Source organism: Peromyscus leucopus, chromosome 11 (assembly GCF_004664715.2).
Source record: "Peromyscus leucopus breed LL Stock chromosome 11, UCI_PerLeu_2.1, whole genome shotgun sequence".
NCBI classification, from domain to species: domain Eukaryota; kingdom Metazoa; phylum Chordata; class Mammalia; order Rodentia; family Cricetidae; genus Peromyscus; species Peromyscus leucopus.
The window spans coordinates 24,334,201-24,358,154 of NC_051072.1; the positions used below are offsets into that span (position 1 = coordinate 24,334,201).

General features: G+C 40.2%; 1 protein-coding gene across 2 annotated transcripts in view; it reads left to right on the forward strand.

The window, feature by feature from the left end:
* Positions 1–23,416: 23,416 nt before the first annotated feature.
* Nipbl (NIPBL cohesin loading factor) overlaps positions 23,417–23,954 on the forward strand; it is a 174,280-nt gene continuing 173,742 nt past the window's right edge. For both annotated transcript variants that reach the window (XM_028875607.2, XM_028875609.2), the window contains exon 1: positions 23,417–23,465. The gene's annotated coding sequence lies outside the window, so the exon portion shown is untranslated. The remainder of the gene's footprint in view (positions 23,466–23,954) is intronic.

The window sequence follows — 23,954 nt, forward strand, 5'->3', positions numbered from 1 at the left end:
ATTTCTCTAAACTCGGTGTATAAAACAGTGTGCATCTGACTTGATACAGTCATACAAAACCCTGTGTATACGTGTGTGTGATAAGATAGCTAGAAAAGTGGTAGGCAGCATTATAGAAGAAGCTATCTTTGAGATTTTTGTGTGGTTTTGCTTTTACTTTTATACCTTTTTGATTTTAGAAGCGACGACTATGTATTGTAAACTAAAATGGGGGGGGTGAAAAAATGTACTTCCTGTGTTATTTGTTGTTGTTTTGAACATTTTATGTAAAATACATGGTAGCATGTTGTACAGGCTGGTTTTGTGTGTCAACTTGACACAAGCTAGAGTCATCAGAGAGGAAGGAGCCTTAGTTGAGGAAATGCCTCCATGAGACCCAGCTGGAAGATGTTTTCTCAATTAGTGATCAATGGGAGAGGGTCCAGCCCATTGTTGATGGTGCCATCCCTGGGTTGACAGTTCTGGGTTCAGTAAGAAAGCAGGCTGAGCAAACCATGGAAGCAAGTGGCTGGCACTCTTCCATGGCTCTGAATCAGCTCCTATCTCCAGGTTCCTTCCCTGCTTGAGTTCCTGTCCTGACTTCCTTTGGTAATGAACAGCAGTGTGGAAGTGTAAGCTGAAGAAACCCTTTCCTCCCCAGCTTGCTCGTGGTCATGGTGTTTTGTTGCAAGCAATAGAAACCCTAACTAAGACACATTATGTCTATGCATCTTCAGTTTCATCCACTAGAATGAGAGCTCTCCCACTGGTTACGTGTTACAATCCTTTCTTTATACTTAATGCTTCATATTGAGGAAAAATTCTTGAAACACCTTCATAATTTATGTCATTAATATGTAAAATGTAAAAGTAGAAGTGGTTAATTGGAATTTGAGTGTAACAATTTTAATTTTTTCTTTTTTTTTTCATTCATTACATTTAAGAAATCTCTATTAAGGCAAGTCTATTTTCACATGAGAGATTTGTCTTTTGCTTTACTCTAATTTGAAACCCCATACCCTCCTTGCGCAGGGAGTTTGGTCTGGGAATGCTCTCACCGCCCAGGACTGTTTCATCCCCACCCCATCCCCAACATTGCTGGACTGTTCCATTTTCACAGAGAGGGGGGATTATTCTTAGAAATCTAACTTTTTTAGTCCCCTATCTAGCAAAGACACTTCATCATCACCAATGTAATCAACAGAAAAACACTTGCAATAATATAAGTGAATCTGAGCTTAAATTTTAAGTTGGGACCAGAGGGTCCCTCGCTCTAACAAGAACTCCGTGTCTAGTACGGCTTGATCATAGGCTCAGGTATGGGGCAGCGGGACTCTGCCCACTCTTAAACGCTTAGGTAGCTCTCTAATATTACTAAGTCTCCACAAGCGTTTCCTTCCAGATCTACCAGCACTCATTCTGTCCCTCTTTTCATTAGTTCTCTAATTACAATTAATAGAACCTTTGGTTTGGGACCTCGTCCCTGCTCAGGGGTTCAGAAGGTCGGGGGCTGGGCGGGCTGCAATACCATAAGTAGGATGTTCAAGCTTCAAATGCCAGGAGCTGTGGACAATAGGAGGGGGAAGTCTATACGCCTGGTATTTACCCGGGCAGACCATTTGTTTCAAAGGAACAGTATCACTGTCTTTCATATACTGACAGATTTCACCAGGTTCTGGGAAGAATTAGGAGTAGCATTACAGTCATCCTCACTTTGTTTATCTAGATAACACATATCCACTTAGTTTATTATTATATAGTTCTGCCATGTTCAACTAAATTAATATACTGCAAAAGCAGAAGTTTGGATAAATCTAAAGATCGGGATACCTAGGAAGAGCCACCTCGCACAGACAACATATAGAACTATCTTTGTACAAATACTATAAATAATTTAATTTTGTTTTATAAATGACTTTTGTTCAGAATGAAGAGAAAGCACGCGCGCGCCACACACACACAGACACAGACACACACACACACACACACACACACACACACACACACACACACATGGGCAGTGTGTGTATTGGGAGGGAGGGGGGAGAGAGGGGGAGAGAGGTAGAGGGAGGGTTTGATTAATATAATTGAAGTCAAATCCAAAGACAAAACTGTTGAGCCCTTAGAAAAAGAAATGTAAGTTTAACAGGAAAAATGAATTCTCTACAACTTCCTACATGCTTGGGATTTGCATGTTTTATTTCATTTGCTTTTCACTGAAAAGTCCAATGAAATTTTATTTCAAGAAATTTTCTCAAGGATAAAAAACTAGAAGTTACAGAGTAAGGATATGGGGATAAATGTTATTCTTAAATTAATGACTTCTTTCATGTGCTCTCTCCAAGTGAAGGACTTTAGTAGTTACTATCCTGCCTTACTTTCAGTTTAAACCAGTTATCCAGGAAGGTTAACTTCCAATAATAACCAAGTGGCTAGGTTATTAGTGGTAGAATGGAAATGAAAATGTAGACATTGGGATTCAGACTATTTTCTTACTCTAGTGAGTAAATCATTTTGTCTTTTGCTCCTTTAGCCAATGCAGATTTGAAGATTTGGAAAATATTTGTAACCACTTCATGTAAGCTAGGTCTTAATAATAGTAACTTTTCTAGAACAAATAAGGACTAATGTTACAGTGTACATACTGCATCTGTGATCATTTGAATGTAAGTAGCTATATATAGTCTGAGAATTTCATGTGATGATGATTTACTAAGACTCAGCCAGCCTATTTTTTTCCTTTCTTATAAACTCTTTGTGACTTGGGCCAATCATTTTCAGCTTATTCATCGCTGAAAGAGACACGTTGTATAACACTTTAGTCATGGCATATTAATTTCGTAGTAAAGCCAAGGCAATTTCTTGGTTTCTAATTGCAGTAAGATGGAAAGTTTCTGAAAAGTCTGTGAAAGGTTGACTGGTAACTTTTTTTTTTTTTTTTTTTTTGAGAGGAGAAACACTTAAACTCTTGGGTGTTATTTACATTTGCATCAGTTCTATAAGGAAGATTATATATTTGAAATGTTTCAAAATTAAAACTACCCAACAACACCAGACATTTATTTAGAGTTGAGTATATGCTAGGCATTACAGAAAAATCTAACAATTATAGATTCCTTTTGCCCTAGCCATGTACACTAGCCACCCTTATAATTTCTAATTTCAAATGAAAAAACGGGGCTGAGAAAGTTACATGCCTCGCTTGGAACAGGAAGACTTGCACCCAGCATCTGAACTGCACTGTGTGCTGCTAATCAAGAGGAAAGAAGTGAAACGGCAAACTTTTCAGCTCTTCCGTCCAGCACACTCATCTGATACCACCAGTGACTTAGTCCCTAATAAAAATGAATGGCTAATCTAATACGCTGGCTGGGGAGTAGGCAACATGTAAATAGGGAAGTCCTGTACGTCATCTGTGTGACATAGCTCTTCCTAGGTATCACATCTTTAGATTTACCCTGTATCTGTATGTCTGTGGGGCTGGATTTTTGACTTCTGCTTTTGCAATACATCAATATAGTTGAACATGACTGAACTATATGATAAACTATCACAAAATCGAATATGTCTATCTATAGATAAGCAAAGTATAAATAATATTGAGTATGATTGCAATGTTACTCCTAGTTATTTTTTTAATTATTTATTTATTATTTTTTTTTGTGTACATTGGTATTTTGCCTGCATGTATGTCTGTGTGAGAGTGTTAGATCCTCTGGAACTGGAGTTACAGACAGTTATGAGCTGCCATGTGGTTGCTGGAAATTGAATCCAGGTCCTCTGGAAGAGCAGCCAGAGCTCTTAACCACTTAGCCTGTTACTCCTAATTCTTACTAGGAACCTGGTGAAATACTTGTCAGTATCTGAAAGGCAATGATGTTGTTCCTTTGAAGCAAATGGTCTTCCATGGTCTGTTGGTTTGTCTGTGCATACATGTGGACAAATACCTGCCAGTCTATGTATCATTTCAGCTTTGTGTGCACGTGTGTGTGTGTGTGTGTGTGTGTGTGTGTGTATGTATGTATGTGTGTATGCATACTTATTGAGATATTCCTGCTCCATCCTCCTGAGTGATGAGATTTTAGGCATGTATCACTGTGCCTAGCACAGTCCATATTGGTCTCTTGTGTCAGGGTAGTCATCAGAAGGAAGTTTAGTTTTACTTGTAAGACCACAGAAGAGGGAGTATCAGAGTGTGGAAGAGGATACTAATATTTTACTCTTGAGGGTCCACAGTAAAATGTGGTAACAAGAGTTGGGTCATGTTTGGTAGATAAAGCACAAGAACATAGCTCAAACTCAGTAGGTAGCCAAGGCCAGCCTTGAACTCCTGATTCTTCTGCCTTTTGAGTGCTGAGATTACAAGTGTGTCTCACCATGCCTGGCTTTGAAGAAACTGTTTTAAGTCTATACTTATTGCGTGAGTTACTTATTTACGGTATGTGTGGTGTATGGATGTGTGACGCATGCCAAGTGTGCATGTGCATCCAGAGACCAGAGTAGAGCACTGATTGTCTTCCTGTTACTCTCCATTTTATTGTCTTGAGAGAGGATCTCTCCCTGGACCGGAAGCTCGCTGTTTCTTTGGATCTCCTTCTTTCCACCCCCACCCCCAGATGCTGGGGTTACAGGCATGTACGTACATGCCTGACTCTTTACATGGGTGCGGATGATTCAGACTGAGGGCTCATGCTTGTACTCTTATTCACTGAACTTGTACACAGTGTATAACTGTGTGTATGTTTGTTTATAAAGTTCCACAAACTACCAAGGAGCTAAGCTAGCAGGCATTGATCATGAACATCTACTTAGCTTGTATCTCTAAAGCTAATTTAGAATTTAGAATTATATTTGACCCCTTTTCATTTAGAATTTAGATTATATTTGACCCCTTTAATCCAAGAAATGCTGGATTCCTTGAACTATAATTTTTCAATTATAACTCAGTTCATCCTCATTTTATAAAAAATATTTCATGGTTTAAAAACTTTCAGATTTTCATCCATTTACATATTTGCTACAAATTTCTCATGTTCCAGATCCGAACCATTCAGTTTTTAACTATAATTCTTTATATGAGTTAAAGATCTGAGACACCAAAGACATCTTGCCAAATGTCCACACAACTTTTACTACATTTATTGGAAAACCTTTCATTCTTCTTTCCAAGACATTCCACACATGACAGCAATGAGTTCTGTGGGCATCTGATGAGATCATGTGGGTCTTCTGACTTAACTGATATGACGTATAATATAGTATGTTAATGTATTACATGTTAATGGAGTCACATCTTTGCAGTGCTCTTGGAAACAATTATTAGGGTAGAGTTTTCAGGTTACTATCGAATTAAGGTTTTCACTATTTGAGGATGTTTTTTAATGTCTAAGAGTTGTCAGTGGGGGTGCTGGAAAAAACGGCTCAGTGGCTAAGAGAGTTTGTTCTGCAAGCAAGCCGGAGTACTTGAGTTCAGCCCCTTGCACCCGTTTAAAAAAAAAAAAAAAGCTGGGAGTGGTCCTGCATGGGACTGTAGCTCCAATGCCGTGAGGGAGGAGACAGGAGGGTCACGGGGGTTTGCTAGCTGCCAGCCTGGAGCAGGCGAGAGACCCTGTCTCAAAGGAGTAGGTGGAGAATGAGAGTAGGATGCCCAGCATTCTCTCCTGGCTGCCACATGTACGTGCACACCTGTGCACATTGGCACATACATGTGTGCATACACCACACACATATAAGTATACACACAATGAATAATTTGGGGGCTTTTATTAGTCTAATAAAGTGAATCAGGTAACTGTGAATTACTTTAAAATTCTCAAACTATAAAACGTGGACAATTTTCCATTTTATAAAAGTTTGATGATCCGGTTGGACTCAGTAATATCTCAGAGTAATTCTTCAGTAATTAAAAAAAAAAATCTGTCTTTTGGTTGGTTGCTCTTGGTCAACTACAAAGACTGTGGATATAGAAAGTATGAGGAAGAAAATGACTCTGAGCCCACATCTAACAGATAATGTTTTCTGGTTCTTTCTGACCAACCTTTAATGATAAATTGTCATTATGGGTTATATTTTTCTAATTTTACACTATATATATTACATTATTAGTCTCCTATAACAGTATCTTTAAAGATATGACACTTTTTCTCTAAAGATTCAGTTGATAAGACATTTGTTTGATAGTGTAAGTAGTACTTATCAATTTTCTTAAGAGCTTTTATTTGTTTAAAAAGTCATTTCCTGTGGCCAGTGATATGAGTTTAAAAAAAAAAAAGTTGACAAGTAAGGTCACTTGCCACCAAGCCTGAAGACCTGAGTTCAAACCCAAGACCTACATGGCAGAAGGAGAGAACTGAGAACCGACTCCTGCAAATTGTCCTCTTCCATCCGCATGTAAGCTGTGGCATGCATGCCTATATTCACACATATGTTAATAATAAGGCTAAAAATAAAATAATCATATCTGGAATTCTATTAATTTGCCCAAAATTATATAGTTTTAAGTGAGGTGTTTGGTTTTCCATTTTAAAACTCCAAACTTTCTAATTTACTTTAAACGTAATGTGAGAATTTAGATTCTTTTATGTTCTTTAATTGGGGTAGTCATTCTGTATTTATCAAACATATTCTGTTAGGTGCTGGCAAATCACTTATGGTCCCTGCTTAGTGGAATTTACAGTTTAGAGCACACAGACAGACATAAATAAAATAATCACACCATGATATCTAAATACAAATTGAGGCAAGTGATTTAAGAGAAAAGAATAGTGAGTACATCAGCATGATGGAAACATAATGTTGTTCAAAGTTTTGGGAAAGAGGGCTCTGGTGGCTGGAGCAAAGACAATAAGGTGGAGATGGATGTGGGATGAGGTTGCTCGGGCAGTTAAAGACACACCATGCAGAGCCTCGAGACTTATTAAAGGGTCTTATCTCTATCTTTAAAGTAATGTGAGCCATTTAAGAGTTTTAAGCAGCAAAATTACAGTATCAAATTTATGTTTTGAAAAGATCATTGTGATAGCAGGAGAAAGTTGGGGGCAAGGGGAGTATCTTTATGGATGCCAGAAGCCCAGTAAGCAAGCTATTACAGTAATGGTAGGCGAGATTGATGGTAGCCATTTTGTTCATATCCTGAGTTCTGTTATCTACCCAAATCTATAGTTGTAAATAATTCAGTGTTTTCACATTTAAAAATTTAGGACTTCAACTGTACTTATTTACTGAGTAATTATAACTACATAGGACTAAATTGATGTTTCTGGAAACAAAGACAAATATACAAAATCAACAGATACTCAGCAGATAAAATAAAGAGCTAAGACTATAGCTCAGTGGTCGGACACTGGTTTAGCATGCAGGAGGGCCTGGGCTGAATTCCCAGCAAACATCTCCGCCCTCTGACACACAGAAGGAAGGGAGGATAGAGATTTTAAAGTTTCTGGCTGTTTACCAACATCATATACTGAATATTCCCTCTCTCCTTTTGGCTCATATAATGAAGTATCTTCCAATTGTCTGTACATCTATAAGGCAATCATATTGCAAATTATTTTAGTTTTACGATGTTAATGTTTAAAGAAATTCTTACCATTTACAATTTTTTTTTTTTTTTTTTTGGTTTTTCGAGACAGAGTTTCTCTGTGTAGCTTTGCGCCTTTCCTGGAACTTGCTTTGGAGACCAGGCTGGCCTCGAACTCACAGAGATCCACCTGCCTCTTCCTCCCGAGTGCTGGGATTAAAGGTGTGCGCCACCACCACCCGGCTTACAATTCTTTTAAAAGATATCTTTGTCTTCTATGATTTAAGATTTTAGAATCGTTTTTCAACTTCTATGGGTGAGCTGTAAATTGATCTGAGAACAGTTCTCCCAGGCTTTTCTAACTCTCAGAAGTTTTATGAAGTTCTTTCTGTAGAGTCTATGGGCTTCTTGTCTCAATTATTGTTTTTACTATTGGTCTTGTGCTATTTTTAATGCATTAGTTACTTCATTTTATTGCAGTAAGATGACTAGATTGTGAAATCTTGTTGTAAGAGTTACTCTGATGTATCTACTTCATTTAGACCTAAAACTTCAGTCATTAGAGAATCATACTTGTTTTAGGCTGAAACAATTTCATATAATTCTTCCTGACCTTGAACTTGCTATGTAGGGGAGGCAGACTTTGAACTCCTGATCTTCCTGCTTCTACCTTCCTGAGTTTAAGATTCTGAGAATATGTCTGCTAATATACCAGCTAAGTTTTTGTTGTTTCTCCATGGAGAGTTAAACCCAGTGTTTCGTGCATACTGCACAAACACTGGGCTGTGGCCCTAGCCCTCTCTTTACTTTTTATTTGGAGACAAGGTCTCATTAGTTTTCCCAGGCTGCTCTTGAACTTGTTCTGTATCACAGGCAGGTCTAGAACTTGATCACAAGACCTTTCTGTCTCAGCCATCAAACAACAAGCCTGCACTAAGAACTCCTAAGAACCAAAACTTCATCTGAGTCCAAGCACCCAATGCAATTATTTTCTGTTGAATGTGGCAAAGAAGGTATTGGCATTCACTGAACCCGAGCCCACAGGAAAAAAAATTAAAGAGCTGATGGATTTGCGAAGCAACTGGTTATTAATGTTCAAATCAGAACATGGCGGATGGATCCATGTAATTTGGCATGTGCATTCTTGTCCCGTTCCAGAACCGCCCTGTACAAAACTGGGTCAAAGGATGGAAAGAATTGCTGAGCCATTTGGTAGAAATAAAATCTGAATTTCAAAATACATTCACAAATTTTCATTAGCTTGGATTTAAGCTCTAAGTTTCTGCAGCTGACTTTGGTGCTTGAGTTTTTGTTTTTTTTTTTTGGTTTTTTTTTTTTTATTTATTATGAACACAGAAAAGGGCGCCAGATCTCATTACAGATGGTTGTGAGCCACATTGGTGCTGGGAATTGAACTCAGACCTCTGGAAGAGCAGTCAGTGATCTTAACCTCTGAGCCATCTCTCCAGCCCGGTGCTTGAGTTTTCTAAGCATCTGCTTTGTCAACATGGATCTACTTTAAGAGAACTGATTAAATCAAACGCAAACAATGCTCAGTGAGAACGTATAGTGTTCCTGGGATTTTGAACATGAATATACACAACACATATGGCACTGCATTATTTGAGTCTTCGAAATATATTCATATATATGCCCTTTCCTGAGCTATGGAAGTCAAATCCAAGAGTCACTCTCAGAATGTAAACCTGGATTGACTGGGATTCCTATCAGCGCTATGTGTATGGAGTCCTTGTTTGCCTTTAACCAGTTTTATTGAGATAGAATTAACATACACTGTACAACTTTAAAGGGTACAACTCACTGTTTTTCATATTCACACAGATTTGTGTAACCACCACCACAGTTAATTTTAGAACATTTTCATGATCTCAAAAAGAATACTGTAGCTTATCTTGTGTCTACCCATCTTCCCAGGAGCAGCTTCCCAGTCACTAATAAACCTACTCTGTAGAGGATACTCTTGTTCTGTCCACATAGGTCTCTCCTGCCAGCTCATGCACAAGAAAGGAATCATACAGCCTATGAGATCTTGTGATTAGCTCCTTCCATTTACAGTGTTCTGTTAGGATCCAATCACATTGCCACATGTATCAATACTTTTATTTCTTTTTACAAACAAAAAAATGTGCTATGGTATAGATATGCCATATTTGTTGGTTCATAGTCATTTGTTTCCACTTCTGGTTATTGTGAACAGCGCTACATTTTTTTTTGGCACAAATTTCTATGTGGATGCACATTTTCATTTCTCTAGAATTGCTCAGTCACATGGAACTAAATATTTAATCATTTGAAGAAGAGCGAGACTGTTTTCCAAACTGGCTACACATTCCTAGGGCAGTACCTGAGGGTTCGGTTTCTCCCTCTTTTTGTCTTTAATCTGTCTTTTTATTCCAGCGAATGTAGTGCTGTCCCATTTCTTTGGTGACTAATGATGTCAAACATCTCATGCTCTGATTGGATTTATATTTCTTCTTTGGACAATATCTAGTCACAATCAAGTTACTTTACCTGGAGTTCATATATTTCACATACAGATCCTTTCTATAATTGCGGATCCTTTTCCTTCCTGTTTTATAGACTGCTGCTCTTGTTCTCTATTTTTACACTCTTGGTGGTGTGGATGCCCCTCAAGCATAAGATTTGGATGAAACCAGTATGAACTTGTTTCAGTAACTGATGCTTCTGTTTTCATATTTAAGAATCCTTTGCCAAATCCAAAGTCATAGCTTTATTTGTTTTCTTCTGACAGCTTTACAGACTTTGATTTTATATATGTCACTGATCTTTGAGTTAATTTTTGCAAGTGGTGTGAGGGAAGGGTGCTAGTCTTTGCATATGGCGATTCAGTTGTGCTAGATCTTGTTGAACAGTATCTCCATTCCTAAGCAAAATCTTACCTGCTGTACATTAGTATTGCCTTCCAAATTAACCGACTAGTACTTGCCCCGGCTTCATCGAAATCTTAAAGTCTTATACTTCAAGAGGCATATGTATATGCAATATATATATATATATATATATATATATACATATGATAATATATATTATATATAGCATACTTAGCTATTTTGGGTATTGCTTTAGAATGTTACAGAACTAAATATTCTTGAATAGATAATTGACTATAATTCTACTTTTATGTGATTTGTAACATATATGGCCATCCATGAACTTTAAAAAGGATCATTGTATATGTGGGGATGTACATGTCATGTTGTGTGAATGGAGGTCAAAGGACAACTTTTTGGTCATCTTTCTCCAACTACCTTTAAGTAGGTTCCAGAATAAACTCAGGCCTGCATAGCATGTGCAATTACCACTGAGCCATCTCACCAGCCCAGATATGACTTTTTGATTGTAGTGGTTTACTACTGAAACACAGAAACCTCTATAGCAGTGGTTCTCAACCTTTCCTAATGCTGCAACCCCTTAATACCACTCCTGTTGGTGACCCCCAACCATAAAAGTGTTTTCATTGCTACTTCATAGCTGTAATTTTGCTACCAGTATGAATCATAATGTAAATATCTGATATGCAGATGGTCTTGGGTGTGTGACCCAAGGGGTCACAACCCACATGTTGAGAAATGCTGCTCTATAATAAACGGCACAATCTTTACTTCTAATCCCTCTTACCATTAGGCAACAGGAACAATAAAAAACATGAGATTATCTTTGATTTAAAAGACCCAAAATGTGTGGAGAGGGTAGAAACCGATTGGATAGCTGTTATGAGGGCTGGCAACAAGAGAAACAAAAGCCAAGTGATAAAGGTCAGGCAGTAACAAGTAGCCAGGTGGATGTCCAGATTGGATGGCAACAAAAAACTCCTGACTAACTGGAAAATGAGGAAGGTGTAGCTAAGTTGTCTAGCTCTAGATTCAAAGTATCATTTAATGTTAATAATTAGCTGCTTCAAAGTAAAGTGTTAACTTTCTTGCTTTCTTAGGAAATCCTCTTGTTTTCCTGATCTGTTTTCAAGCAAAATGTAAAAAACACAGTAACTGAGTAATTCCTAGGATTACATGGTGTAAGATTTTACAGGTTATTGATTAGAGCCCAGAATCTGAAAGATGTGAATGAATACAATAAATAAAAAGTTCTAGAATGTCTTAGAGGGAAAATAGTGGTATTAAACCATAGCAAGTGTCCTTTATAATTGTTGTCTCTTATTTTTATTTATTTACTTATTTAATTTTTTTGGTTCTTCAAGACAGGGTTCCTCTGCGTAGTTTTGGTGCCGGTCCTGGATCTCACTCTGTAGACCAGGCTGACCTCGAACTCACAGAGATCCACCTGGCTGTGCCTCCCTGTGTTTGTAGCTGCAATTAGCACATGTATGAAGATGACTCCTACACCTCTGTACCTAGCTGTTTCCTGGACATCTATGTGTATTTCTAACTACCTAGCCAGACAACCGGTGAGTCAACAGGCACCTCCAGTTCAACTTTGCTAACATCAGACTTACTCTCTGCTCTAAGCCTACACTCGGTCCGCATCTCTCTCAAGTACATGAGTGACCATCTAGAGAGCTAAACTGGCAGGATCAGTAACACTCGACTCCCTCCTCCTTTCTCTTACATATTCATTGATTTGTCTTTGATTCTATTCTGTCTTTCAAATCTTCCTGCTCCCTTTCCGCTGTTTTTATAGCCCAGGCTTCATGTGTGATTTGAATATATGATTACATTAATTTCTTATTGACTTCCTTTTCTCCACCCTCTTTCACCTTCTACTTTTCATTCCATTGCTTAAGCGGTTTTTGTTTGGTTGGTTGGCTTTGCTTTAATTGAAATTACAAGAGCAAGACAGTCCTAACAAAAGTTCATGTAAAAAAGCAGTATGTCAAAGAGTAGAACTATTTTAAACAACGAGATTCATATTTTGCAATTGTATGTAATTTCCAGGTTTGCCACTTTCTTTATCTTGTCTGGGTAATGTAGCTAACAGTTCTTTCTAATGTCACTGTGCCGTTACTCTAAAACGCAAAGTTTTCATATTTACCCGTGGGACTAAAAGCCACTCTTTTAGACTAGATCGAGTACCACGTATCTCAGCCTCTTTACTTAATCTGTTACATCCAAACTGGCTTTCAGATTACAAAATCTTCTAATGCACACATTTTTATATGTTCTGCCTCTTCGTTAGAATAACTGATTTAGTTCCTACTTCCCCGTCAGCTATTTGGAAATTACTCCAATGACATTCAAAATTGACCACTGCTGCAAAGCTTTATTAAAACCTTCATTAGCCTCAGTAATTTCAGTCCTTCTGATGCAACTTAATGCTTGTTTTAAATGTATTAGAGAGTAGTCTGTGTTGTTAGCTATATGAGGAAAGAAACAATTACTCATTCCCCATTTACTGTTTCCAGAACATAGATGATCCACGTGCTCAGTGGCTGAAAGGTCTGTAGCTTCATAATATTGTTTTATTATATCCTTCTTTGTTGTTTGAGAGAGAGCCTTACTATGTAGCTCAGGCTGGCCTTGAACTCATGATTCTTCTGTCTCAAGTGCTGGGATTACAGATGTGTACCGCCACACCAACCTTGTTCATTCTAACATAAAGATCTGCCATCTTCCAAGTTTGGATCTACAAATCTACGTTTTCATGCTATTCTTTTCATTAATTTAATAGTCCTCAAAATGATTTTCAAACTAGTTTTCTAGTGAGCACTCAACATCGTAACTCTAATGTTCTTACAGCAATACTATAGCTAGATTTAATGTAAAGACAAATTAAATGAAGCTTTATCAATTCTGAATTCCTTGCTGTTATCAATATTCAAAGTTTTAAAGAAAGCCAGTAAATTTTTAAAAAATACTTTTGCAATGCATCATTTATATGCCCTGCAGAAATGTCTTAAATTATCTTTGCACATGTAAAATACTGTCAAATACTACTAGAGGTCTTCTGGTTTAATACTGTCTTTTCTCCTTACATAAGAAAATGTTCTGAAGAATATCTGAATGTATAGGAAGAAAATCTAATGAAAGTTGATGTCAGGATTAAATGCAAGGTAATACAGACACTATACTGGACAGATGATTTTAGAAGCAGTGAAGGAAGATACTGCTAAATTAGAAACGTAACAATTAAAAACAATTTAGATCTTGGTACTCGTATGTTTATTATGTGCACATATATAGGGGTGTTCATACAAGTGTAGGTCAGAAACCTACAACCTTCAGGGTCATTCTTCAGACTCCAAACACTTCTTTTTGAGACAGGGTCTCTTACTGGCCTGGAATAAACCAAGTAGGCTACGTTGGTTGTCCAGTGATCCCTGGGAACCCGCCTGTCTGCTTCCCCTGGTAGTTGAGATTACAGTGATCTGCCATCATGTCTATCTTTTTCTCATGTGGGTTCTTGGTATTGATCTCAGGTGCATTCTACTGAGTTAACTCCTTAGCCCTAGGTCTTAGGAAAATACTTAAAATATCTGAGGAGCAATACTTAAAACACCATTTCCATTGTGAATACATATTTCTCACTAATTTTTTTATATTTGATTTGTTAGGGAAAAATTAATTTTATACTGATTTGTCCTGCTTTTTTGCTCACCAGAAGTCACTATATTGATATTCCTAATGTCACCTTTAGTTCTTCCAGAATAGAACAAGGTATGAGCTATTTTCTTTCCCTTTTTTGGTTCTAAGTTTAGTTATAGTCTGTACAATCCCCACCACCACCACCACACACACACAGGGTTTTTCCGTGTAGTTTTGGTGCCTGTCCTGGATCTCGCTCTGTAGACCAGGCTGGCCTTGAACTCACAGAGATCCGCCTGGCGTTGCCTCCCAAGTGCTGGGATTAAAGGCGTGCACCGCCACCGCCCGGCTCGTATTAAATCATTAAATCTTGTGTATACTATGTATTCTGAAATAATGACGAAGTTACAATTATTCCATTAGACTCTGATATGCATTAAGCTTGCAATAAGAAAATGGTTCATAATAAAGCTGCCACTTTATGAATGTGCTTCCTAAGACTATTCTAGCAATTTTTCCACGTACAGAAGCATTAGAAAAATTTATAAAATGACTTCAAAAGGTTAGATTGTTCATACAACTCTTCAGCTCGTACCCCTCACAACCTGTAAGGAGGAGGCACACAATGTGCTTAAGTAGGAGTGCCAGTTTGTTTCAGACACACTTCCTAATTAGAACAGACTCAATACCAGGACACACACTACAGTATATTACAACAGAGCATTACAAGAGAACCGACTTCAAAATCCCCCACCAACACGAACTCTAGTCTCATTGCTAAATGGTCTCCCCCAAAGGACCATTTCCTCAGGACTGGTGGCACACATTTAATTGTACAAATGTCCACATCTTCAATGGCATTATTCACTGAATATAAGGCTTTGTCTACTTTATAATGAAGATTTCTATACGCTATGGAAGTAGTAAGAGCTCAAGGAGCACGTTTTCAGTGAATACACATGGGTTACCATGCATTTGGCTACAAGTTGCCTGGACCCACCGTCGGAAACAGTTCAGACAGCATTGTTGCACCCTTATATTGGTAAGTGGCGAGGCTGCCACAATTCAGTTCATTGTTCCGCTTCACAGTGCGGGTCTTTAAGTTCATTTTGACGCAGTTAATTAAAACCTACGTCTTAAAAGTTCTACTTGAAATAATAACAAATAGATCATATCTTTTAATTCAACACGTATCTACTTATTAGTCATTTTGAGGCTCCTAGGAGACACCAAAAGTTGACACATCACTCAGCTACACCTCCAAATAAATCCAGGACCGAGTTATTTGTTGTGTTTATAATGGATAATGAAAACAATTCTATTCTCAATTTTCATAGTGAAAAATCACTTCATTGTAAAAATATTCTAACAAAATGTATCCCTTAGCTGAAGTGTATATTAAAAAAACAACAAAATTTTGATCCACTTATTTGTATTTTAAAAATGTGTCTATTTAGAACTCCATTTCAACTTTAAATACAAAGGACTGAGAAATGTTGACTCTGACATCTGCAGAGCAGTGTGCCACGGCTCTAAGGTGCTGGTTTCTGTTTATCCACCAGACTCTAGTACTGTGACATCTCCTCTCCTTCGTGTTAGGTACTCTCCGCTTTGTTCCCATCCACTTTCACCACCCGGAGTGAAAAGAAAAGCAGTATCTTGAAGTTTGCGCCTTTTACTTTCTTAGTTTTTAACATCTGGGTTTAAAAAGATTATCTTCTGTTCTACTATTCTTCCTTGAGCTGTCTGTAATTTAACCAGAACTGTACGATTGCTCAACATAAAATTGTTTGGATCTTTAAAATTTTTTTCCCAATTTGCTTCCTATAAGGTAATTGTGATGGTTAACTATGTCGCCATCTCCACAACTGACACACTAGTCGCCTTTGTCCCTTTTTGATGGCTTTTTCTAAGCTGGACTAAAACAGGAGCACAGCTGCCACAACAGTTCAATGCAAAACAGGAAGTCACGTGGCCTTCCTAGCTTACCTTTCAAGGCCAACTCACTCCCCCTGCTGGTGAGTGGTAGTATTCATAGTTCACAGGGCATTATTAGTACATTGCTGAAAAATGAAGAGCACATAGGCTTTGGTTCAACTGGATTATTTCTATGGTAAGATTTATGCTTAGCAACTTTTTTAAAAATGTAGGGTTTAATATACCTGTCACTTAAAGGAACCCGGCACTAGAAGTCTGAAAAAACAAATCTTTTTTGTTTAGGTTTTTTTTTTTTATTTTTTTAATTTTTTTTGGTTTTTTTGAGACAGGGTTTCTCTGTGTAGCTTTTCGCCTTTCCTGGAGCTCACTTGGTAGCCCAGGCTGACCTCGAACTCACAGAGATCCGCCTGGCTCTGCCTCCCGAGTGCTGGGATTAAAGGCGTGCACCACCACCGCCCGGCTTTGGTTTAGTTTTTGAAACAGGTTCTTGATATGTAGCAGACTGACCTCTCAGATATGGTGAAAACCAATGCTTTTTAAATCTCTTAAGTAGACCACAACAATAATATATTGAAATCTATAGAGAGTAAGAGGAAAGAACAATGAGATGTTTACATTTTATTAAAAATCTCAGCATGACATACATAATCCCTACCTTCTTTGGGTTATATATATTATTTCATTACATACTTCTCTTAATTTTGTTCACAATTCTTGTAAGTTTCCCATTTTAAAATTCTATACACAGTTTTAAGCATGTTTATTTAAATAAACAGAATAAACTGAGTAGCAAATCAAAGCTAAATATTTAAGAAGTTATTTGCTCATGCTATATAGAGAAACCTTATTAAATAGCTGTTTTTTGATTGGGGACAAGTTTTTATCATCTTAAAACATAACTTATTCTTATGATAATTACTCTGTGAAAGATGGCAATTAGTTTTCTTATGAATAATAGATATAAAAGTTAAGAGAAATCAGGAAGGAACGGAATAAAAACCTTACATTTGTCCCACATTTATTATTTTGCTGTATTAAATGTTAGCTTATAATGTACCAAAATAGATTGGTAATAGTCTCTGATCTACTGAATACATCAGATATAGATCCATCAGGAAAATACCTTTTCTGTACAGTGTGAATCATGATTGTCTTTTTTTTTTTTTTTTTTAAAGATTTATTTATTTATTATGTATACAGAAGAGGGCGCCAGATCTCATTACAGATGGTTGTGAGCCACCATGTGGTTGCTGGGACTTGAACTTAGGACCTCTGGAGGAGCAGTCGGTGCTCTTAACCTCTGAGCCATCTCTCCAGCCCGACTGTCTTTTTTTTTTAAACCAACATTTTTATTTCCTGCTCCTTACCCTGAAAATACCTTTCTGAAAAGAGCATCAAATCTCCTTTAAAATATTTAGTGTCTCTTCTAAAATTCATATTTTATAGGTAACATTCTAACATTTCCCTTTTCTACTTTCTAGGGGAAAAATAAACAAAAATCTGAACTCTGTTTAGTTCTAAAGAAACACGAAGAAAACATCCTCCTTTTGCTTATAGCTATAACTCACAGTATGGAATATACTTTAAAAAGTAACCTAGTAAATGTACACACACATAAACAAGATAAATATTTATTTTAAAACACATGAACCAGGCAGTGGTGGGGCATGCCTTTAATCCCCAGCACTCAGGAGGCAGATCTCTCTGACTTTGAGCTCAGCCAGGGCTACACAGAGAAACCCTGTCTCGAAAAACTAAAAACAAAAAACAAAAAAACATGCACCTTTACCATCTGTGATGTACTGTTAGTTTTCCTACCTTCACAATTTTAAAGAAAGTACCTTCTAAGTTAATTTCACGATTTCCCAGCAGCGCACAGCCAACAGTTCTGAACACTGTTCAACAGCGGGTGTTTTGATTACAACCTCGCCCACCTTAAAGAGCAGTGAAAGTGACTTTGAAAGGCTGAGTTCTTATCTACTGGAGATGTCTCAGAGTTTAAACATCTTGCATTCTTCCTTCAGAGATAAAACCACCTTTAAACCAGAGATTGTCTAGATTAGCCTAGTACTAAAGTAGTTTAGTTCTGTTCATATCCCGTATCTGTGTGGTTCCACGTAGATGAGGCTTTCATGAAGGTATATGATCTTAAATAACTTTATATTGAAATATTTCAGAAGTACACTTAGAAGATGTAACTGGCCACCCTAGTTTGGAAACATAAAGCATAGCAATACACACAAAAATAAACTCATGATTACAAATGAATGACACAGACAATAAGATCTACAGATTTATCGAAAATTCTTAATTATAAGTTAGTAGGATTAGTGAAAAGATAGAAGTTTAGTCTTGAAAACTAGGGGAAGTAAAAATGAATAAAGATGTCATAGGAAAAAACTCATTTCTATAATTTTAGCAAAAAATAGATAAAGTACATCAAATGGGTTCCATAAATACTACCATAAATTTAATTAAGGCACTTACTTCAAAAGCAAGAAATAAGGCGAGTTGAGGAGCACGCCTTTAATCCCAGCACTCCAGAGGCAGAGGCAGGTGGATCTCTGTGAGCATGAGGCCAGCCTAGTCTACACAGAGAGTTCCTGGCCAGATCTACATAGTGAGACCCTGCCTCAAAAAGACCAAAACGAAAGACAAACACACAGAAACCAACCTGAAATGAAGCTGGAGAGATGGCTCAGCAGTTAGGGGTGCCTCGTGTTCCTCCAGAGGTCTGGTCTACTTCCCAGCACCCACGGCACCCATGGCACCCATACAAGGCCTTATACTCCCTCTACTGACTTCTGCGGGTACTCCCGCCACACACATAAATAAAAATCTTAACAAACCCACAGAAGCTAAAATAGCAATGTATTTATAGAATGCTGTCATCTGACAATGTTAAATTTTACCCTCAAAATCGGCATCCTTAACTCTTCACCAAAGTTTAAGTCATCCTAAATGTAATTTAGTTATCCTAAACATGAGGTAATTTCGAATCTATTATAATCTACAGGACATACATATACTATTTGTTTTTATTTGCTGTTCTCTCCCTTTTAAAAATGTGTTCCTATTAGAGATAAATATATAAATAAGGTTTACTGTAAGGCATAAATAGTGACAAAATAATTTTCTAAAAATTTTTTATTCTTATCACTTTAAGGCAAATTGCAACTATCTTGAAGATATCATGAAAATATGAATTCATAAAAATTCATTAGCTTTAACAATTTTTCTGGCAATAACATCAGTTAAAAAATCCATCTAAAATATTGTATATCTCTGTAATTCACTGATCAAAAATACAAATGGGAATATACAAGAACATTTCCTAGCAAATAAATGAGTCAAGAAACTCACTCTTTAACACAAGGTGCAAAAGTCAATTGGTTTTAGAGATAAGTTACAAATGTAGAAGCAAAACAAACTAGTAGCACGGAGGAAGACAGGTGTTAAGCAAACAGACAAGAAAATAACCTCACAAACAGAGTAACTAACTGCGTAATGAATGACTCAGTTTGGAGCCTGGTGTGGTGGTGGCCCACGAATCAACTCAGCCTAGACAGGCTGAGACAGGAGGATGAAGGATTAGGCCAGCCTGCACTACATAGTGAGTGCCTGACTCAAAACAACAAAGATCTTAAATTTAGGCAAGCAAAATACTAACTGATTCCATGAGGAAATACTCCTAAGCACTGAAATTATTTAATTCTGTAATCGGAAAAGCCTTCAAAGAGAGTGAGCTCTTGTCTGCCTCCATTCATTATTTTATATGAGGTGCCCAGCAATGAGTTAATTAGCACCTAATAAATCTTCAATATGTTTTGAGGAAATAAATTAAAGTTATTAATTTTGGGAGCTGGGGAGATCGCTCAGTTGGCAAAACACAAACCCGAGGAGCCGATTTGAGTCCGCAGCAAGCTGGACTTGGTGGTGTCCACGTGTAATAACAGCACTGGGGAGCTCAGACAGGTGGATTCCTGGGACTTTCAAACTAGCAAGTTTCCCCTAAGTCCCACGGGAACGACACCTGGATTGACCTCTGGCTTCCACGTGATCACACCCTCCCGCATGGACATGTGCACACCACATTATGTTTTTTAATTTAAGTTTGGATGAAATGCTGCATCCATGCCAAGACTCTGTACCAACAGCCTATCAGCTGTCTTTACTGAGGCATGCAAAATTACTAGCTCACCAGCAACATTCAAGAAAGCAGACAGGAAGATAATTGTGCTTCCATAAGGAAAATGAATTTTGAGACTAAGTGAAAAACATTCTAAGCCATTTGTAAGTTACTTAAATCTGTTCTCAAAATTAATACTGAGCAGATTGTTGACTGTACTAAATAATAATTATTTATGTTAATGGGATGTAAAATAGCTATTAAAGCGATATTCTTGTCCAAAAAATTCTGTAAATAAAATATAAAAATTTAAACTATAACCAGAGCCTTTTCTATACAGCTTCCAGTTTACTGCTATATTTAATTTGTAAGACCTACTTTTCCTGCTACTAGGAAGTAAAATTTCCTACCTTTATAGTTTTCAAAAATCATTTCCAATTAATTGGTATAGCAAAAGCTACAATAAGGTAAGTAAGTAAATGTAAATAACATCAACCTCAATGGTGAATACAAAACCAACATGAAGCTTGCCCTCATCTTTCACAGAATCTTGACTTCAGAAAACTTAAAAATAAATTCCTCTAGCTTTTGCTTTGCTTGACAGCATAATTAAGAGTAACCAAGTAGCCAAATGTGGTCCTTTATACAAGGCCTTTGAAACATACACCTTTTGAATCACAGTGTCACATGTTATGTGACCAATAAATACTTGCTGAATGAACTTTTCTAGTAGTGCTGTATTTGAGCTGAGCCAATCACATTCTTAGACTTCGGTTCAGTCAAAATAGTGTGTATTTTCCAAGAAAAAGGGCAGACAGGATTAAGAATGAAGTTTTATGACTCATGAGAGCAAAATGAATTAGCCCACTATGGATAAGGTCACTTGATCAACAAATGCACTGGTCTCTGCCACACCATCTAGAGAAACCCAAAAGCAGCCATCACCTTTATGAGCTTTCGAATGTCCAGAAGAGATCTTTTCCTGACCTCTGATAAACTTACCTCGGTTCCGTCTATATATTTTCCTAGTTTTCACCATCTTTCATGAAAGTTCTTTCAGGTATATACTAGCTGATATTAAAGTGTAGAGTTCAGAGATGAGGAAAGAGGATGCCCCAGCGCGCGATGCATACATCACACCAGCGAAGCAAAGCTAAATTTCATCTCCTGAAGCTGCCGGGCAAAGAGCCCGGAAGATAAAATGAGAACGAAGCCGCCAACCTGTAGGTAAAAGAAGCGATGGAGGCACCCAGGTGGCATCTGAGCAAAATCCTCAAGACGGGGCCAACTTCTACGGATGCTCTGGGGGGAAAGACGGCAGAAGCATGTTCTATTTGCAAGGATGCCAAATCGGGTTCCTTTCTTCCCCATTTCTTGCAGGACTCTTTGGGCCCTGACTTACTCCAGGGTCTGGAGAGCAGGAATGACAAAATCTTAAAACACTTGGCCCCCAGTGACTTCTAAAGCAAAAGAATAATCTGGAGGTGAGCTGTCCCATACACTTCTAGCACCTCTGTACACATACAAATAAACGACTGACGCTGACAACTTAATTCATTTAAAAAAATAGCATGTTTCCTCCTGAGTAAAATCCGCTTACCTACCGGCACCTTTTACCTGGAGAATAGCCCCCCTTTTAATTTATACAAAACAAAACAGAAAACTCTGTAGCGATGGAATTCCCTCGTTTTACAGTAAGCCACTACAGACAGGCACGGTAGTGTATGTATATTCACATTTTTGTACTCCAGCCTTGTCCAATGCCTCTGAGTTTCAAGCATAAAGAGGAAAACGACGTTTGAAGTGCGCCGGTCCCCGGGCTCAGTGCCCCGCGTCCGGATGGCCTCGGCTCCACCCACACCTAGACCGCCGCGCCGGAGCGACCCGCTCCTCGCTCGTCACCAGCTGATCGCCGCTCGAACAGAGCCGTCCGTTATCAGCCGTAGCTTATCAGGCCGATGACCGATATCGGAGTCAAAACCACCGCCCAAAAAAAAAAAAAAAAAAAAGAAAAAAAAAAGAGGCAAGTCCAGCAGCGCCCGCGGATTTCCAGAAATTAATGCACCACGATCACGATTCCAACTCAGCCAGGCTGGGAGCCTTCACGCTCCGAGGATTGTGTTCTCCGCAGAAACACACGACAGACAGACCAAGAGCAGTCCGCCGTTCGAAGGCGGGAAGAGATAGCGATCCGATTCCTCCGACCAGAGCACAGAGCAGACAGAGAGTCCGGCCGCTCGAAGGGAGCGGGAGGCGTGCGATCCATCCATCCACGGCGGCTGCAGGGAAGGGGGACACGTTTCAAGGTGCACCGTCGGCACCACGGCGGCTGGGCCGCCGGGCGGAGCCCGGCTTCCCCGGGGCCGATGGCCGCCGCGTCAGGGCGCGCAGAGCGGCCTCCGCTCGCCGCCGTCCGCGGCGGCCGATGAGGCCCGGTAGCCGCCGGAGAGAGAGAAAGAGAGGAAAGCCCGGCCGCGGAGCCATCACCACCGGACCAGCGCCCCGGCTTGCTGTCGCCTTCAGGGGCGGGGCGAAAAAAAAAACAACCTACCAGCCACCACCACCCAAGCCGGGGAGCAACCGGATCACCCGAGCCGCGGGCGCAGACGGCGCCTCGCAGGAGCGACCGCCCTAGGCAGCCTCGCGGCACGCGTCCAGGGCAGGCCAAGGACGCGGAGAAGAAACGGCCACCGCCGCCCGCGCCGCCGCCGTCCGAGCCCCGGGGCCGGCGGGAACCGGGACGCCGAGGCCGGAGCAGTGCGGGAGCGAGCAGCGGGACGGCGTGCTGCGGCGGCGGCGTGGCGGAAGTGGTAGTGGGGAAGAGGGGTGGTTGTTAGTGTTTGGCGCCGGCGGAGGGAGTCATTCCTGCAGCTGCACTTCCGGTCGGCATTTTGTTCTGAGAGGGAGAGACGGAACGAGAGAGAGAGAGACGCACACACACACACAGGGCTCCTTTTCCCCCGCCCGCCCGCCCGTCCGCCCTCCCCCTCCCTCCCTCCGTTCGAGGTTACCGACTCACCGCGGACACCACCACCAAGCCGCGGGGAGGGACGCCCCGCCGGACAGGAGGATTGGTTCCTGGGCCCGCGGCGATGCCCCCCCGGTAGCTCGGGCCTGCTCGGGTGTTGTTTGTGAGTGTTTCTATGTGGGAGGAAGGAGAAGGAGGAGGAGGAAGCAGCAGCAGCCGCCGCAGCAGCAGCAGCCGCCGCCGCCGCCGCCGCGATTTGTCTTCTCGGCTGGTCTCCCCCCGGCGTCTACATGTTCCCTTGCACTGAGGAGACGGAAGAGGAGCCGTAGCCACCCCCCCTCCGCGCCCGAATTATAGTCTCTTCGCCACCTAGCGCCTCGGCCTCCGCTTGGATTCAGACGCCGATTCGCCCAGGTAAATTCCTGCTCTTTATTTCGGCGGCGGCGGCGGCGGCGGTGGTGGTGGCGGCGCCGGCGCCGGCGCCAGGGTCCTCCGCGTTTCTCCTCCTCTCTTCCCCCTCCCCGCCGTTGGCTCAGCGGCCCCAGGTCTCTTCCACGGGCGAGTCGGAGAGTTCGCTCCTCTCCCGGCGGCAGCCACCCTGGGTGGCGGCGCGGGGGTTTGGGAGCCTCCTCCCGGCCGGCTGTTGGGTGACGGGGGAGCGGGCTCCTGCCGGGCGGCCGGGGAGGCGTAGGCCCGGCGGAGAGTGCAGGCCGCGGGCCAGCGGAATCTACTTGAGCTCGGGGATTAGGAGAGCTCCGGGGCTGAGCCGGAGCGACGGCTGGTCGGTGACAGGCCTCGCCCGGGAGAGGAGCCGTGGCTAGTGAGGAGGCGGAAACAATACAACTATCAGCAAATGTGCCCCGATCGTTCCCCATATTTACAACTTTCCCGGTCCGGGAGTGG